Source organism: Triticum aestivum, chromosome 2D, assembly GCF_018294505.1.
Source record: "Triticum aestivum cultivar Chinese Spring chromosome 2D, IWGSC CS RefSeq v2.1, whole genome shotgun sequence".
Classification (NCBI taxonomy): domain Eukaryota; kingdom Viridiplantae; phylum Streptophyta; class Magnoliopsida; order Poales; family Poaceae; genus Triticum; species Triticum aestivum.
This window is the reverse complement of record NC_057799.1, coordinates 55,110,995-55,128,648: the sequence shown is the minus strand read 5'-3', so window position 1 is coordinate 55,128,648 and position 17,654 is coordinate 55,110,995.

The following is a 17,654-nucleotide window of genomic DNA, read 5'->3' as shown; positions in this document are numbered from 1 at the left end:
TATTGCTTGAGCCTTATGGGCGTATGTGTAGGACATGATCAACTTAGAGTACAAGATAAGATAGAAATAATTCTAAGATGTCCTATATTTCCTAACTAATCACGATACTTAGTAATTGTACTAGATCAGTGACACTTGCTTTAAAACAAACAAAGCACTATGCAATTCTTCTCGGCCGGATAATGTTATAGGCTATGGGCAATGGCTATAGTACGTACCGCTGCTTGGCGCCAAGCTGTGCTGGATTGATAATCCCCAAGTGCAGGGAATCATCATAGCAATTTTCATTGTGGAAATGATAAGTATGGAGTGTCGAACCCACAAGGAGCTAAAGGTAAGATCAATATTCTCTCAAGTCCTATCTGCCACTGATACGACTCTACGTACAACGAACGTTTGCTTCCAACTAGAAACGAGAAATAAAACTACGTTGTGGGTATGAAGAGGATAACTTTGCATGATATCGGAGAGCTAAAACATAAAAGTAGGTGATGTTATCACAAAGTTAGAATATATTACTAAATATTATAAATAGCGAGTGTGGAATAATGATGGGTCGGTGTGCGGAATTATCCTAGGCAATTGTTAACAAGACCGGTAGTCGTCATTGCAATTTCATATGAGCGAGAGGCATAAGCTAACATACTTTCTCTTCTTGGATCATATGCACTTTATGATTGGAACTCTAGCAAGCATCCGCAACTACTAAAGATCATTAAGGTAAAACCCAACCATAGCATTAAAGCATCAAGTCCCCTTTATCCCATACACCACAACCCCCTTACTCGGGTTTATGCTTCTGTCACTCAAGCAACCCACTATAAGCGAATCATGAACGTATTGCAACACCCTACAGCGGGAATCCCTCACGCTTGCGCGACACGGAGGGCACGATAGGACAGCACCAAAATAAAACATACAACTCGTACCAATCTAGATCATCAATCAACCCAAAGACAAAGGATATCTACTCAAAACATCATAGGATGGCAACACATCATTGGATCATAATATGTGGCATAAAGCACCATGTTTAAGTAGGGATTACAGCGGGGTGCGGGAGAGTGAACCGCGTAAAAGAGATGAGGATGGTGATGATGATGGTGATGTTGATGGAGGCGATCACCGCAGCGATGATTCCCCTCCCGATGGCACACCGGCGCCACCGAGAGAGAGGAGGAGAGGTTCTCCCCCTTGTGCTTCCTCCTCCATGGCCTCCCCCTGGATGGGGAGAGGTTCTCCCTCTGGTCCTAGGCCTTCATGGCAATGATGGCCCCTCCGGGATCCTCCCCCATGGCCTCCGGTGATGATGGCCCCCTCCGGCAAGGTGCCAGAGAGGGCCTAGATTGATTTCTCGGGGCTATAGAGGCTTGCGGTGGCCGAACTTCCGATCTAGGTTATTTTCTGAAGGTTTCCGTATTTATAGGAGAGGATGGCATCGAGAACAAGTTAGGGGGTCCCCGAGGCGGCCACAAGATAGGGGGCGCGCCCCCCACCCTCGTGGGGCCCACGGGACTCCCCTATGGTAGATTTTTGTTCCAGTATTTTTTATATTTTCCAGAAAAATTCTCCGTTGATTTTCATCGCATTCCGAGAACTTTTATTTCTGCACAAAAACAACACCACGGTAGTTCTGCTGAAAACAGCGTCAGTCCGGGTTAGTTATAATCAAATCATACCAAAATCATATAAAACTATTGTAAACATGGCATGAATACTTCATAAATTATAGATACGTTGGAGACGTATCATGGATCGACTTGTATTTGTGTTGTGTGTACGTCAAGGTATAATTCGTACGTACGAGAACTTGGGAGCCATATATAGTGGTAGATACATAGGTTCGTCGATATGCACAGATCTTTTAGAGAAAAGGCTAGAGCCCGACTTTATAAATAAAGCCACCAGGCAGAGTCAAACCAAACCACAGCAAACAGCCATAGAGCACACACAGAGTATCCACCAGACCCATAGAGGTTAAAGTAAAACGTACATGGCTCCCAGGCTAGTACACGGCACGCAGGCTGGAGAGACCAAAGTCAGCAACATCAGGGCCAACAACTCCTAACTGCCGGCTTGAACTGAAGAGAGGGAGGTAGCCAATGCCCGAATCTTGGATATCATCATATCGAACGCATCCCAGTCCTCCTCCTTAATCAATAATCTCCACTGCTGCAAGAATATGCATGTTTTAAATAAGCAATCAGCCGGTTTAGCGGAAAAACATGTTCAATAGTAAATTTGTTTCTTGTCATCCAAAGAATCCAACACATCGCTGCCAAGCCTACCCAAAACAATCTCCTCTGGGCCCCAACTAGGTTGTTGGCCAAGAGTCGAAGGTCTGAGAAGGAGGACGGTCTCCAGGAAACATGCAACCAAGATCTGATACAGCACCAGAATAGTTTAGCCAGAACACAATTAAAGAAAATATGCGTCGTGTCTTCTCTTAGCCCACAGAGGGCGCAGCGGTCAGACCCAGGGCCATTACGTTTGCGGATCTGATCACTAGCCGGCAACCGCCCACGAGAAGCTTGCCAGAGGAAAATCTTAATCTTAGGAAGGATACGAGCCCTCCAGATCCACTTGATTTTGGAAGTGGTAGACCCAGAAATCAGCTTACCATATAACGATTTCACAGAAAACTACCAGAAGGGGAGTGGGGTCATACCACCGTGTCCTCCTCCGGGAGCATAGGGAAGAAGGCAACAAGGCGCTGCCAGTCAACCAACTCTTCAGGAGAGAGAGAGCGACGCAGTTGCAGATCCCAATTATTGGCAGCGAGCTCAAAGATTGAGATCTCAGGGTCAGGGCAATAAGAGAAAAGAGCAGGAAAAGAATTTGCCAGCATGGTCAAACCGCACCACCAATCAAGCCAGAATCTAGTGGATCTGTCATTGTGAACAACAAACTTAACGAGGCCTTGGAAAATAGGCCTAAGTTTAACAAGGTCTTTCCAGAACTGAGAGGCCCCTGAGGCGCGAGCAAACATAGGGCTAGAAGAAGGGAAGTATTTAGCTTTGAGGATGTTGTACCATAGAGGCTTATCTGAGGTGATGGTCATAATCTTCCACCACCATTTGATGATCAAGCATTTGTTCATGACAAAAGTGTTGATGATACCCAGCCCCCCAAGGCTTTTTGGTCTGCAAATGAAGTCCCATTTGATCATGCGTTACATGCATTTGTTGTCAGCCGCGTTCCAGTAAAAGGCACCTCTATGTTTATCAAACCCAGCGTGAGTGCCATTAGTAAGTAGATAGAATCCCATAAGGAACATAGGGAGAGAAGTAAGGCAGGCATTAATCAAGGCCACTTTACCAGCCTGGGTATTATATCTGCCCCTCCAGGGCATGACACGATTGCCAACTTTGGCCACCGTAGGAGCAAAGTCTTTAGCCAAGAGCTTGTCAGAAGTTATTGGTAGACCCAGATACTTAAGAGGAAAGGAGCCAAAAGAGCAATTCAGTAAGCGGGCAACGCGTAAGGCCTCTGTGTCCGAGACTCCAGTGACAATGACTTCACTTTTGGAGAAGTTGATTTTTAGACCAGAGAGTGCCTCGAAGCAAAGAAGAAGAAATTTGAGGTGGGCAATGCATTGATCATTAAGTTCCACCATAATAATCGTGTCATCAGCATACTGAAGGTGAGTAATCCCTTGCGGAATAAGATGGGAGCTAACCGGAGTGATGTGGCCAGCCCCCCCCCCCCAGCCCTAGACAGAATATTAGAAAGGGCGTCAGCCACAAAATTGAAGAGGATGGGAGAGGTCGGGTCACCTTACCTAAGGCCTCTAGAGTTCTTAAAGAAATTGCTAACTTTCCCATTAACAGAAATGGCAGTATGGCCACCCATGACCAACTGCATAATTCGATGAACCACACCACCCTCAAAGCCCTTAGCTAACAACACTTGTTTTAAGAAACCTCATCTCACAGAGTCATAGGCTTTTTCAAAGTCCAGTTTAAGAACAACAGCCTTGCTGCCTGATTTGTGGATATCATGAACAATCTCATGCAAACAGAGGACCCCATCGAGTATAAAACGCTACTTGACAAAGGGAGATTGAGTGGGAGATAGGGTACGGTGAGCCACCGGAGTAAGACGCGTGGCCAGGCATTTGGCCGGGAACTTGGCAAAATTATTGATAAGAGCAATAGGCCTAAACTGGGAGATGAGCTCTGCACCCTTAATCTTAGGAATGAGAGAGATAACCGCATAATTGAGCCTAGAAATGTTCACCGTTCCCAAACAGAACCCTTGAATAACCGCAGAGATAAGAGACTTGAGTTGAGCCCAGAAAGTTTTAAAGAAAGGAATAGAGAATCCATCCGGGCCAGAGGCAGAGTTAGTGTTGGCTTTTTTAATAGAGTAAAAAATCTCCTCTTAAGAGAAAGGTAACATAAGGGCAAGGTTTTCGTCCAGGGACACCCTATCCCCTTGGACCCAAAACTTAGACGATATTCTGAACCCCTGGTCAGGTTTGGCAGAGAGGAGGGAGGAGAAGAAATCAACTATGTGATTCATGATGATGCCTTGGTCTGAAACCCTAACCCCTTCGATCATCAAGCTGTCAATCATGCATCTACGCCGCCTCCCATTGGCGATGGCAAAGAAATAGGCAGTGGGGGAATCTCCTTTAAGCATCCAGTTAATCGTGCCCCTCTGGCGCCAATAAATTTCAGCAAGGCAATGCAGCTGCACCAGAGATTGCTCAAGAGAAAAGCGCAAAGCCCATTCAGAATCAGAGAGGCCAGAAGAATCGGCCCGAGCATCTAGAGCATCAATCTGAGCCAAGAGGAGGGTTTTATCTCTGCGATCCTGCGCCGCACGGTTACGAGACCAGCCACGCAGAAACTTGCGCAGTCAGTACGAGCAATGATGCCAATCGTCCATGGGGCCGAAGGAGCGACGGGCAGTCGAAAGAGTATCAAGGATTCTAGAACCGAGGAGGTCACCAGAGCCTTCAATTAGAAGCCAAGAGGCATCAAACTGGAACCTGGGAGGGGTGAAAGCATAGCAAAGCCATGCGTCAAGAATGAGTGGAGCATGGTCTGAGCATAGCCTTTGTTTTGAGAGTGGCAAGCGGGAAAAGGGAGTCCCAATTCGGGCAGACAAGAACACTATCCAAGACTGAGCGAATAGGAGAGATCTGATGATTAGTCCAAGTGAACCTAGATCCCACCCTAGGAATCTCACGCAGAGTGCAAGAACTAATAAAATCGTTAAAAGCATCCGCCAGCACCTAGGAGAAGTTAGTGGTGTTCTTATCAGACGGAGAGCGCAGTAGGTTGAAATCGCCTCCGATCTAGAGGGGAAGGGTGCAAGACTCGACCTTATTAGAAATTTCGTCCAGGAAAAGAGGGGAAAGGGAGTGGTCCGCCGGGCCGTAAACCACCATTACTTCCCAGAGCATATTGAGTTGGCGATGGAACACAACAGAGCTGGCCCAAAAATTACCATGGTCGAAGGTAACAAAGTCAAAAACATCACGCTTAGAGCCAATTAGAAAGCCACCCGAGTGGCCCGAGGAGGGGAGAAAATTCCAGTCAAAACGATCAGCACCCGCAACTGCAGAAAGCTCATGGGGGAGAAGGAGGTTTTAAAGGTTTCAACCAAACCGATTAGATCAATATTATTGCCCCTGACAACATCTTTGATTTGGTCCCGGCGCCCCTGAGCCCCGAAACCTCTAACATTCCAGAAAAGCGCTTTCATTTGAAGGACATGTTCTTAATACGTAAGCTCGACCTGCAGGGTGCCAAGCATGATTTAGCGCGTTTAGGGGCACCCTTCTTCACAGAGACCCGGGGGGCAGCAGAACTGGCTGGATCCCCTCCCTCTGAACCCCCCTCGGCCACAACTGGAGGAGCAGGAGGGGCCGCCGCAATCTCTTTTGCTTTGGCGATAGCGGCCTGGGCCACCTCATTGGCCCTAATTAGAGCAAGCAGGGAGGGAGATCCCACATTATGGTCAAGCGATATACCAACATCCGTGAGAACCTTTGTCAAGTGGTCATTCGAATAAGAAGGCAAAACAAGCCTAACAGGGAGGAGGGAGAATTAGAGGGAACCAACGAAGGAATGGCTGGAAGAGTACCTGAAGCTGGAAGATCACGAGCCGTCGCACGGCAGGCAGCCTTGTCAGCCACCCGAACTCCACTGTCGCGGATCCGACCACTCTTGCGCGCCGTTGAAGAAGGGGAACGGATCGGAGTAGAGCGCGGCGCCACCGGAGAAGCCTGGCCCACCGCGTTACCCATGTCAGCATCCAGGCGGCGACAGATCCCTGCCGTGGAATGCTTGGTGCCCGAAGAGGCCCGGCTGTGAGCCGAGAACTTCCGGACAGAGGACTTGCGCCTGGGGAGGGATCTAGCCGTAGCACGCAGAGGAGAGGCGGGGAGATCCTCAATGCCAGATAGAGATGGAGAGCCCAGACGGACCGGCAGGTTGGAGCAGACCCTAGAAACAGGAGTACCAACTGGGGGGGGCAGCCGGGGCTGCTTGATCAGACACTATCTCCGCCATCACATCCTTTCCAACATCCTTGCTTCTTGGGGCATTGTCCTTGAGGAGTTCCCTGGATTCCGAGCCCATTCCCTCCCATTCTGAGGCCGTAAAGTGTGAGTGCGAGCCCCCGCTCAAGTTGGCAGCGTCATCGCCCCCTCCGCCACGATTCTCAGCCGGAGGAGGAGGTGGGGGAGGAGGAATGTTGGGATTGGCGCCACCCTCCACGCGGACCCGAAGCCTGAAGCCATCAGACGAGGGAAAGACGTCGACGGAACCATGAATACATAAGGGATTCACCGCCCAGAGCTTGAGACGAAGAGGGCCAAGAACAGCGAGGGATTCCAGGTCCACCATGATAGGCTTGCCGATCAAAACACCAAAGGCCATCACGAATTCAGCAGAGCGTAAAGTAGGGGGGATATCTGTTGGAAATATGCCCTAGAGGCAATAATAAATGGTTATTATTATATTTCTTTGTTCATGATAATTGTCTATTGTTCATGCTATAATTGTGTTATCCGGAAATCGTAATACATGTGTGAATACATAGACCACAACGTGTCCCTAGTAAGCCTCTAGTTGACTAGCTCGTTGATCAACAGATAGTCATGGTTTCCTGACTATGGACATTGGATGTCATTGATAACGGGATCGCATCATTAGGAGAATGATGTGATGGACAAGACCCAATCCTAAGCGTAGCATAAAAGATCGTGTAGTTCGTTTGCTAGAGCTTTTCCAATGTCAAGTATCTTTTCCTTAGACCATGAGATCGTGTAACTCCCGGATGCCGTAGGAGTGCTTTGGGTGTACCCAACGTCACAACGTAACTGGGTGACTATAAAGGTACACTACGGGTATCTCTGAAAGTGTCTGTTGGGTTGACACGGATCGAGACTGGGATTTGTCACTCCGTATGACGGAGAGGTATCTCTGGGCCCACTCGGTAATGCATCATCATAATGAGCTCAATGTGACTAAGGAGTTAGCCACGGGATCATGCATTACGGTATGAGTAAAGTGACTTGCCGGTAACGAGATTGAACAAGGTATTGGGATACCGACGATCGAATCTCGGGCAAGTAACGTACCGATTGACAAAGGGAATTGTATACGGGATTGATTGAATCCTCGACCTCGTGGTTCATCCGATGAGATCATCGTGGAGCATGTGGGAGCCAACATGGGTATCCAGATCCCGCTGTTGGTTATTGACCGGAGAGGCGTCTCAGTCATGTATGCATGTCTCCCGAACCCGTAGGGTCTACACACTTAAGGTTCGGTGACGCTAGGGTTGTAGAGATATTAGTATGCGGAAACCCGAAAGTTGTTTGGAGTCCCGGATGAGATCCCGGACGTCACGAGGAGTTCCGGAATGGTCCGGAGGTGAAGAATTATATATAGGAAGTCCAGTTTCGGCCACCGGGAAAGTTTCGGGGGTTATCGGTATTGTACCGGGACCACCGGAAGGGTCCCGGGGGTCCACCGGGTGGGGCCACCTATCCCAGAGGGCCCCATGGGCTGATGTGGGAAGGGAACCAGCCCTTAGTGGGCTGGGGGCGCCCCCCCTTGGGCCTCCCCCTGCGCCTAGGGTTGGAAACCCTGGGGGTGGGGGCGCCCCACTTGGCTTGGGGGGGAAGCCACCCCCCCCTTCCCCCTTGGGCGCCGCCCCCCCTTGGAGATCTGATCTCCCAGGGCCGGCGCCCCCCCCAGGGGGACTATATATAGTGGGGGGAGGGAGGGCAGCAGCACCACAGCCCCTGGCGCCTCCCTCTCCCCCTGCAACACCTCTCCGTCCCACTTGTGCTTGGCGAAGCCCTGCCGGGATCCCGCTACTTCCACCACCACGCCGTCGTGCTACTGGATCTCCATCAACCTCTCCTTCCCCCTTGCTGGATCAAGAAGGAGGAGACGTCACTGCTCCGTACGTGTGTTGAACGCGGAGGTGCCGTCCGTTCGGCACTCGGTCATCGGTGATTTGGATCACGGCGAGTACGACTCCATCAACCCCGTTCATTGGAACGCTTCCGCTCGCGATCTACAAGGGTATGTAGATGCACTCCTTTCCCCTCGTTGCTAGTATACTCCATAGATGGATCTTGGTGATGCGTAGGAATTTTTTTAAAATTCTGCTATGATCCCCAACAGTGGCATCATGAGCGAGGCCTATGCGTAGTTACTATGCACGAGTAGAACACAAAGCAGTTGTGGGCGTAGATGTTGCCAATTCTTCTTGCCGCTACTAGTCTTATCTTGTTTCGGCGGTATTGTGGGATGAAGCGGCCCGGACCGACCTTACACGTACGCTTACGTGAGACAGGTTCCACCGACTGACATGCACTAGTTGCATAAGGTGGCTAGCGGGTGTCTGTCTCTCCCACTTTAGTCGGAACGGATTCGATGAAAAGGGTCCTTATGAAGGGTAAATAGAAATTGGCATATCACGTTGTGGTTTTACGTAGGTAAGAAACGTTCTTGCTAGAAACCTATACAAGCCACGTAAAAACTTGCAACAACAATTAGAGGACGTCTAACTTGTTTTTGCAGCATATGCCTTGTGATGTGATAAGGCCAGAAGATGTGATGAATGATATATGTGATGTATGAGATTGATCATATTCTTGTAATAGGAATCACGACTTGCATGTCGATGAGTATGACAACCGGCAGGAGCCATAGGAGTTGTCTTTATTTTTTGTATGACCTGCGTGTCATTGAATAACGCCATGTAAATTACTTTACTTTATTGCTAAACGCGTTAGCCATAGAAGTAGAAGTAATCGTTGGTGTGACAACTTCATGAAGACACAATGATGGAGATCATGGTGTCATGCCGGTGACGAAGATGATCATGGTGCCCCGAAGATGGAGATCAAAGGAGCAAAATGATATTGGCCATATCATGTCACTATTTGATTGCATGTGATGTTTATCATGTTTTGCATCTTATTTGCTTAGAACGACGGTAGTAAGTAAGATGATCCCTTATAATAATTTCAAGAAAGTGTTCCCCCTAACTGTGCACCGTTGCGAAGGTTCGTTGTTTCGAAGCACCACGTGATGATCGGGTGTGATAGATTCTAACGTTCGCATACAACGGGTGTTGACGAGCCTAGCATGTACAGACATGGCCTCGGAACACACGCAATACACTTAGGTTGACTTGACGAGCCTAGCATGTACAGACATGGCCTCGGAACACACGCAATACACTTAGGTTGACTTGACGAGCCTAGCATGTATAGACATGGCCTCGGAACACGGAGGACCGAAAGGTCGAGCATGAGTCGTATAGAAGATACGATCAACATGGTGATGTTCACCGATCTTGACTAGTCCGTCTCACGTGATGATCGGACACGGCCTAGTTAACTCGGATCATCTTTCACTTAGATGACTAGAGGGATGTCTATCTGAATGGGAGTTCATTGAGTAATTTGATTAGATGAACTTAATTATCATGAACTTAGTCTAAAATCTTTACAATATGTCTTGTAGATCAAATGGCCCACGTTGTCCTCAACTTCAACGCGTTCCTAGAGAAAACCAAGCTGAAAGATGATGGCAGCAACTATACGGACTGGGTCCGAAACCTGAGGATCATCCTCATAGCTGCCAAGAAAGATTATGTCCTAGAAGCACCGCTAGGTGAAGCACCCATCCCAGAGAACCAAGACGTTATGAACGCTTGGCAATCACGTGCTGATGATTACTCCCTCGTTCAGTGCGGCATGCTTTACAGCTTAGAACCGGGTCTCCAAAAGCGTTTTGAGAAACATGGAGCATATGAGATGTTCGAAGAGCTGAAAATGGTTTTCCAAGCTCATGCCCGGGTCGAGAGATATGAAGTCTCCGACAAGTTCTTCAGCTGTAAAATGGAGGAAAATAGTTCTGTTAGTGAGCACATACTCAGAATGTCTGGGTTACACAACCGCTTGTCTCAGCTGGGAGTTAATCTCCCGGATGACGCGGTCATTGACAGAATCCTTCAGTCGCTTCCACCAAGCTACAAGAGCTTTGTGATGAACTTCAATATGCAGGGGATGGAAAAGACCATTCCCGAGGTATATTCAATGCTGAAATCAGCGGAGGTGGAGATCAGAAAGGAACATCAAGTGTTGATGGTGAATAAAACCACTAAGTTCAAGAAAGGCAAGGGTAAGAAGAACTTCAAGAAGGACGGCAAGGGAGTTGCCGCGCCCGGTAAGCCAGTTGCCGGGAAGAAGTCGAAGAATGGACCCAAGCCAGAGACCGAGTGCTTTTATTGCAAGGGAAGTGGTCACTGGAAGCGGAACTGCCCCAAATACTTAGCGGACAAGAAGGCCGGCAACACCAAAGGTATATGTGATATACATGTAATTGATGTGTACCTTACCAGTACTCGTAGTAGCTCCTGGGTATTTGATACCGGTGCGGTTTCTCATATTTGTAACTCAAAACAGGAACTGTGGAATAAGCGGAGACTGGCAAAGGACGAGGTGACGATGCGCGTCGGGAATGGTTCCAAGGTCGATGTGATCGCCGTCGGCACGCTACCTCTGCATTTACCTACGGGATTAGTTTTAAACCTCAATAATTGTTATTTAGTGCCAGCTTTGAGCATGAACATTGTATCTGGATCTCGTTTAATTCGAGATGGCTACTCATTTAAATCCGAGAATAATGGTTGTTCTATTTATATGAGAGATATGTTTTATGGTCATGCCCCGCTGGTCAATGGTTTATTTTTGATGAATCTCGAACGTGATGTTACACATATTCATAGTGTGAATACCAAAAGATGTAAAGTTGATAACGATAGTCCCACATACTTGTGGCACTGCCGCCTTGGTCACATTGGTGTAAACGCATGAAGAAGCTCCATGCGGATGGACTTTTGGAGTCTCTTGATTACGAATCATTTGACACGTGCGAACCATGCCTCATGGGTAAGATGACCAAGACTCTGTTCTCCGAAACAATGGAGCAAGCAACCAAGTTATTGGAAATCATACATACCGATGTGTGCGGTCCAATGAGTGTTGAGGCTCGCGGAGGATATCGTTATGTTCTCACTCTCACTGATGACTTAAGTAGATATGGGTATGTCTACCTAATGAAACACAAGTCTGAAACCTTTGAAAAGTTCAAGGAATTTCAGAGTGAGGTTGAGAATCAACGTGACGGGAAAATAAAGTTCTTACGATCAGATCGTGGTGGAGAATATTTAAGTCACGAATTTGGTACGCACTTAAGGAAATGTGGAATCGTTTCACAACTCACGCCGCCTGGAACACCGCAGTGAAATGGTGTGTCCGAACGTCGTAATCGCACTCTATTGGATATGGTGCGATCTTTGATGTCTCTTACCGATCTACCGCTCTCATTTTGGGGCTATGCTTTAGAGACTGCCGCATTCACTTTAAATAGGGCTCCGTCGAAATCCGTTGAGACGACACCGTATGAATTATGGTTTGGGAAGAAACCTAAGCTGTCGTTTCTAAAAGTTTGGGGATGTGATGCTTATGTCAAGAAACTTCAACCTGAAAAGCTCGAACCCAAGTCGGAAAAATGCGTCTTCATAGGATACCCTAAGGAAACCATTGGGTATACCTTCTACCTCAGATCCGAAGGCAAGATCTTTGTTGCCAAGAATGGGTCCTTTCTGGAGAAAGAGTTTCTCTCGAAAGAATTGAGTGGGAGGAAAGTGGAACTTGATGAGGTGATAGTCACCCCTTCCGAACCGGAAAGTAGCGCAGCGCTGGAAGATGTTCCTGTGGTGCCTACACCGACTGGGGAGGAAGTTAATGATGATGATCATGAAGCTTCGGATCAAGTTACTGCTGAACTTCGTAGGTCCACAAGGACACGTTCCGCACCAGAGTGGTACGGCAACCCTGTCCTGGAAATCATGTTGTTAGACAACGGTGAACCTTCGAACTATGAAGAAGCGATGGCGGGCCCGGATTCCGACAAATGGCTAGAAGCCATGAAATCCGAGATAGGATCCATGTATGAAAACGAAGTATGGACTTTGACTGACTTGCCCGATGATCGGCGAGCCATAGAAAATAAATGGATCTTTAAGAAGAAGACAGACGCGGATGGTAATGTGACCATCTATAAGGCTCGACTTGTCGCTAAGGGTTATCGACAAGTTCAAGGGGTTGACTACGATGAGACTTTCTCACCCGTAGCGAAGCTGAAGTCCGTCCGAATCATGTTAGCAATTGCCGCATACTATGATTATGAGATATGGCAGATGGACGTCAAAACGGCATTCCTTAACGGCTTTCTTAAGGAAGAATTGTATATGATGCAGCCGGAAGGTTTTGTCGATCCTAAGAATGCTAACAAGGTATGCAAACTCCAGCGCTCCATCTATGGGCTGGTGCAAGCATCTCGGAGTTGGAACATTCGTTTTGATGAGATGATCAAAGCGTTTGGGTTTACACAGACTTATGGAGAAGCCTGTGTTTACAAGAAAGTGAGTGGGAGCTCTGTAGCATTTCTCTCATTATATGTGGATGACATACTATTGATGGGAAATGATATAGAATTCTTGGAAAGTATAAAGGCCTATTTGAATAAGTGTTTTTCAATGAAGGACCTTGGAGAAGCTGCTTATATATTAGGCATCAAGATCTATAGAGATAGAACAAGATGCCTCATTGGTCTTTCACAGAGTACGTACCTTGACAAGATATTGAAGAAGTTCAATATGGATCAGTCCAAGAAGGGGTTCTTGCCTGTATTGCAAGGTGTGCAATTGAGCACGGCTCAATGCCCGACCACGGCAGAAGATAGAGAAAAGATGAGTGTCATCCCCTATGCCTCGGCCATAGGGTCTATTATGTATGCCATGCTGTGTACCAGACCTGATTTAAACCTTGCCGTAAGTTTGGTAGGAAGGTACCAAAGTAATCCCGGCATGGAACACTGGACAGCGGTCAAGAATATCCTGAAGTACCTGAAGAGGATTAAGGATATGTTTCTCGTTTATGGAGGTGACGAAGAGCTCGTCGTAAAGGGTTACGTCGACGCTAGCTTCGACACAGATCTGGATGACTCGAAGTCACAAACCGGATACGTCTATATTTTGAATGGAGGAGCAGTAAGCTGGTGCAGTTGCAAGCAAAGCGTCGTGGCGGGATCTACATGTGAAGCGGAGTACATGGCAGCCTCAGAGCCAGCGCAAGAAGCAATCTGGATGAAGGAGTTCATTACCGACCTAGGGGTGATTCCCAATGCGTCGGGCCCGATGACTCTCTTCTGTGACAACACTGGAGCTATTGCCCTTGCCAAGGAGCCCAGGTTTCACAGGAAGACCAGGCATATCAAGCGTCGCTTCAACTCCATTCGTGAAAGTGTTCAGAATGGAGACATAGATATTTGTAAAGTACATACGGACCTGAATGTAGCAGATCCGTTGACTAAACCTCTCCCTAGAGCAAAACATGATCAACACCAGAACGCTATGGGTGTTCGATTCATCACAATGTAACTAGATTATTGACTCTAGTGCAAGTGGGAGACTGTTGGAAATATGCCCTAGAGGCAATAATAAATGGTTATTATTATATTTCTTTGTTCATGATAATTGTCTATTGTTCATGCTATAATTGTGTTATCCGGAAATCGTAATACATGTGTGAATACATAGACCACAACGTGTCCCTAGTAAGCCTCTAGTTGACTAGCTCGTTGATCAACAGATAGTCATGGTTTCCGGACTATGGACATTGGATGTCATTGATAACGGGATCGCATCATTAGGAGAATGATGTGATGGACAAGACCCAATCCTAAGCGTAGCATAAAAGATCGTGTAGTTCGTTTGCTAGAGCTTTTCCAATGTCAAGTATCTTTTCCTTAGACCATGAGATCGTGTAACTCCCGGATGCCGTAGGAGTGCTTTGGGTGTACCCAACGTCACAACGTAACTGGGTGAATATAAAGGTACACTACGGGTATCTCTGAAAGTGTCTGTTGGGTTGACACGGATCGAGACTGGGATTTGTCACTCCGTATGACGGAGAGGTATCTCTGGGCCCACTCGGTAATGCATCATCATAATGAGCTCAATGTGACTAAGGAGTTAGCCACGGGATCATGCATTACGGTACGAGTAAAGTGACTTGCCGGTAACGAGATTGAACAAGGTATTGGGATACCGACGATCGAATCTCGGGCAAGTAACGTACCGATTGACAAAGGGAATTGTATACGGGATTGATTGAATCCTCGACATCGTGGTTCATCCGATGAGATCATCGTGGAGCATGTGGGAGCCAACATGGGTATCCAGATCCCGCTGTTGGTTATTGACCGGAGAGGCGTCTCAGTCATGTCTGCATGTCTCCCGAACCCGTAGGGTCTACACACTTAAGGTTCGGTGACGCTAGGGTTGTAGAGATATTAGTATGCGAAAACCCGAAAGTTGTTCGGAGTCCCGGATGAGATCCCGGATGTCACAAGGAGTTCCGGAATGGTCCGGAGGTGAAGAATTATATATAGGAAGTCCAGTTTCGGCCACCGGGAAAGTTTCGGGGGTTATCGGTATTGTACCGGGACCACCGAAAGGGTCCCGGGGGTCCACCGGGTGGGGCCACCTATCCCGGAGGGCCCCATGGGCTGATTTGGGAAGGGAACCAGCCCTTAGTGGGCTGGGGCGCCCCCCCTTGGGCCTCCCCTGCGCCTAGGGTTGGAAACCCTGGGGGTGGGGGCGCCCCACTTGGCTTGGGGGGGAAGCCACCCCCCTTCCCCCTTGGCCGCCCCCCCCCCTTGGAGATCTGATCTCCCAGGGCCGGCGCCCCCCCAGGGGGCCTATATATAGTGGGGGGAGGGAGGGCAGCAGCACCACAGCCCCTGGGGCCTCCCTCTCCCCCTGCAACACCTCTCCGTCCCGCTTGTGCTTGGCGAAGCCCAGCCGGGATCCCGCTACTTCCACCACCACGCCGTCGTGCTGCTGGATCCCCATCAACCTCTCCTTCCCCCTTGCTGGATCAAGGAGGAGGAGACGTCGCTGCTCCGTACGTGTGTTGAACGCGGAGGTGCCATCCGTTCGGCACTCGGTTATCGGTGATTTGGATCACGGCGAGTACGACTCCATCAACCCCGTTCATTGGAACGCTTCCGCTCGCGATCTACAAGGGTATGTAGATGCACTCCTTTCCCCTCATTGCTAGTATACTCCATAGATGGATCTTCGTGATGCGTAGGAAATTTTTTAAAATTCTGCTACGATCCCCAACAATAGCATCCACAAGGACCCAGGTTTCCGAGAGGGGGGAGATCGGTTTAGCACCATTGGAAGCCGCCTTCACAGACACAACGAGTTGGTTGAGAGGTAAAGTGAAACTTGTGCAAGAGGAGATCATCTTGAGGCTACTCTTGGAGGGGAACACCACGGCGAAAATCAAAGCCAGAGAGTTGTCGGATCTGCCAATCCCAACCTCCGTCATCCCATAGTTTGAGTTCATCCAGGAGGGTCTGGGGGAGATTTTTTGGTCTTTGATGGAAATAATAGCAGCGTTGGAGAGCGCAGAATGAGCACCCAGGGAGACCTTGACCAAAGAGCTTAAAAGAGGCAGGCTTGCGACGATTCTGGCAGTCCACCGTGAGGTGGCCATCTTCTCTACAGATCAGATCGAAAGGTGGATTGAAGCAACGGGATTGGAAATGGCCGGGCTGGTGGCAGGCAAAGCAGGTAAGGTTAGGGTTAGGTGGTTGGGGAAGCGGAGGGGACGGACGAGCCGGCGGAGGAGGGGGAGGAGGCAAGATCCCATCGCCCATGGTAGCAGAAGACGAGCCGGGGCTAGATACCGGAAAACGACGTCCGAAGGAACCAGATCCAGCGCCCCCGGGCCCCATCAGGCGACCGCTGAGCCCCGACGAGGGGCCAGAAGCCCGACCACCGCCATGAGGCAAGGGGAGCGGGCTGCGCGGAGGAGGAGGAGGGGGACGGGCACCAGGACCAGAGCCACCGGCAGCCGCCGCGGCCTCCCAGGGATCAACCCCAGATCCGCTCGATCCGGGGACCTCCGACCCTGAAATCGCCACGGACGCCGCCGACGACCGGGCATGTGTTGGGGAACGTAGTAATTTGAAAAAAAATCCTACGCACACGCAAGATCATGGTGATGCATAGCAACGAGAGGGGAGAGTGTTGTCTACGTACCCTCGTACACCGAAAGCGAAGTGTTATGACAACGCAGTTGATGTAGTCGTACGTCTTCACGATCGACCGATCCTAGCACCGAAGGTATGGCACCTCCGCGGACTGCACACGTTCAGCTCGGTGACGTCCCATGAACTCACGATCCAGTAGAGCTATGAGGGAGAGCTTCGTCAGCACGATGGCATGATGACGGTGATGATGAAGTTACCGACACAGGGCTTCGCCTAAGCACCGCTACGATATGACCGAGGTGGAATATGGTGGAGGGAGCACCGCACACGGCTTGGAACAATCAACTTGTGTGTTCTAGGGTGCCCCCCTGCCCCCGTATATAAAGGATCAAGGGGGAGGCCGGCCGGCCCTTGGGGCGCGCCAAGGAGGGGGGAGTCCTCCTCCTAGTAGGAGTAGGACTCCCCTTTCCTAGTCCAACTAGGAAGAAGGAAGGGGGGAAGGAAAGAGAGAGAGAGGGAAAGAGGGGTCGCGCCCCCTTCCCCTAGTCCAATTCGGACTCCCCTTGGGGGGCGCCACCTCCTGGGCTGCTGCCCTCTCTCTCCCCTAAGGCCCACTAAGGCCCAATACTTCCCCGGGGGGTTCCGGTAACCCCTCCGGCACTCCGGTTTTCTCCGAAACCACCCGGAACACTTCCGGTGTCCGAATATAGTCGTCCAATATATCAATCTTTATATATCGACCATTTCGAGACTCCTCGTCATGTCCGTGATCATATCCGGGACTCTGAACTATCTTCGGTACATCAAAACACATAAACTCATAATACCGATCGTCACCGAACGTTAAGCGTGCGGACCCTACGGGTTCGAGAACTATGTAGACATGACCGAGACACGTCTCCGGTCAATAACCAATAGTGGAACCTGGATGCTCATATTGGTCCCTACATATTGTCCGAAGATCTTTATCGGTCAAACCGCATAACTACATACGTTGTTCCCTTTGTCATCGGTATGTTACTTGCCCGAGATTCGATC